The sequence below is a fragment of the Anneissia japonica genome, unplaced genomic scaffold, assembly GCF_011630105.1.
Source record: "Anneissia japonica isolate Jap-2015-1 unplaced genomic scaffold, ASM1163010v1 scaffold288141_len46686_cov94, whole genome shotgun sequence".
In the NCBI taxonomy this organism is placed as follows: domain Eukaryota; kingdom Metazoa; phylum Echinodermata; class Crinoidea; order Comatulida; family Comatulidae; genus Anneissia; species Anneissia japonica.
In genome coordinates, this window is record NW_022725470.1 from 28,375 (window position 1) to 30,773 (window position 2,399).

The window sequence follows — 2,399 nt, forward strand, 5'->3', positions numbered from 1 at the left end:
ATTTTTACAAATTTAAAATAGAGACTCGTCTTGTCTGCCTTATCGGCGTACGCGACGACGGTAGTCGAGTGGAGGACACGTCTGTCTTCTCGACGTCCGCGTACTCGTAGTCGGTCGACGAGACTCGGACGCCAGTGTGTACTCGAAGTCCTTCCGTGTACTCGACGTCCGCGTACTCGAGGTCGGTCGGCAAGACGCGGACGCGAGTGTGTACTCGTTGTCCGTTCCGTGTACTCCAAGTCCGTCTGCTTGACGTCCGCGTACACGAAGTCGGTCAGCGGGTCGCGGACGCGAGTGTGTACTCGACACCAGTCCGTGTACTCCACGTCCGTCCGTGTACTCCACGTCCGTCCGTCTACTCGACGCGTACTCTCCGTCCGTCTACTCGACGTCCGCGAACGTCGTGTACGCGTACACGAGTTCGGTCGGCGGGTCGCGGACGCGAGTGTGTACTCGACATCCGTCCGTCTACTCGACGTCCGTCTACTCGACGTGCGCGTACTCGAGATAGGTGGGCAGGACGCGGACGCGAGTGTGTACTCGAGGTCGGTAGGGACACAAATTTTTTCCAGTTTCAAAAAATTTACTCGACGTACGTCCGTGTACTCCACGTCTGTGTACTCGACGTCTGTCTACTCCACGTCCGCGTACTCGAGGACAGTCGGCGAGTCGCGGACACAAACTATTTCCCGTTTCAGAAAATGTTTCCAAAGTTGAAATTAGAGACTCGTCTTGTCTGCCTTAACGGCGTACGCGATGGCAGTAGTCGAGTCGAGGACACGTCGGTGTACTCGATATCCGTCGGTGTACTCGACATCTGTCCGTGTACTCCACGTCCGTATGTGTACTCCACGTCCGTCTACTCGACGTACACGTACTCGAGATAGGTGGGCAGGACGCGGACGCGAGTGTGTACTCGACATTAGTCCGTGTACTCCACGTCCGTCTACTCGACGTACGTCCGTGTACTCCACGTCTGTGTACTCGACGTCTGTCTACTCCACGTCCGCGTACTCGAGGACGGTCGGCGAGTCGCGGACACAAACTATTTCCCGTTTCAGAAAATGTTTCCAAAGTTGAAATTAGAGACTCGTCTTGTCTGCCTTAACGGCGTACGCGACAACGGTGGTCGAGTCGAGGACACGTCGATGTACTCGACATCCGTCCGTCTACTCGACGTCAGTCCGTGTACTCGACGTCCGTCTACTCGACGTCTGCGTACTCGTGGTCTGTCGGCGGGTCGCGGACGCGAGTGTGTACCCGACGTAAGAGCAGACTCGACAGATTTTCGAAAATTGTTCTAATTCCAGATTTTCGAAAATTTTTTTAGTCCAGCTATTCGAAAATTTCCAGAAGTCCAGAGATCCGTGTACTCCATGTCCGTCTACTCGACGTCCGTCCGTGTACTCCACGTCCGTCCGTGTACTCCACGTCCGCGTCTACTCGACGTCTGCGTACTCGACGTCCGCGTACACGAGGTCGGTCGGCGGGTCACGGACGTGAGTGTGTACTCGACATCCGTCCGTGTACTCCAAGACCGTCTACTCGAAGTCCGTTGTTGGGTCGCGGACTAAAATAATTTCAAGTTTTAAATTTTTTTTCCAAAGTTAAAATATAGAAACTCGTCTTGTCTCCCTCGTCTGTCCGTGTACTCCACGTCCGTGTACTCCACGTCCGTCGTCGGGCCGTGGACACAAAATTATTTCCAGTTTTAAAAAATGTTTTCGAAGTTGAAATAAAGACTCGTCTGGTCTGACTTAACGGCGAACGCGACGACGGTAGTCGAGTGTACTCGACATACGCCCGTCTACTCGACGTCCGTCCGTCTTCTCGACGTCCACGTACTAGTGGTCGGTCGGCTGGTCGCGGACGCGAGTGTGTACTCGATGTCTGTCCGTCTACCCGACGTCCGTCCGTCTTCTCCACGTCCGCGTACTCGTGGTCGGTCGGCTGGTCGCGGACGCGAGTGTGTACTCGATGTCTGCCCGTGTACTCGACGTCCGCGTACTCGAAGTCGGTCGGCGGGTCGCGGACGCGAGTGTGTACTAGACANGTGTACTAGACATCCGTCCGTGTACTCCACGTCCGTCTACTCGACGTCCGCGTACTCCAGGTCGGTCGGCAAGTCGCGGAAGCGAGTGTGTACTCGACATCCGTCCGTGTACTCGTCGACGTCCGCGTGCTCGAGGTCGGTCTGCGGTCGCGGACGCGAGTGTGTACTCGACATCCGTTCGTGGACTCCACGTCCGTCAACTCGACGTCCGAACAGACTCGACAGACTTTCGAAAATTTTTCTAAGTCCAGAAATCTCGAACATTTTTCTATGTCCAGAAAAGTCGAAAATTTTTTTCTAAGTCCAGAAATCGGCTGGTCGCGGACGCGAGTGTGTACTCTAAGTC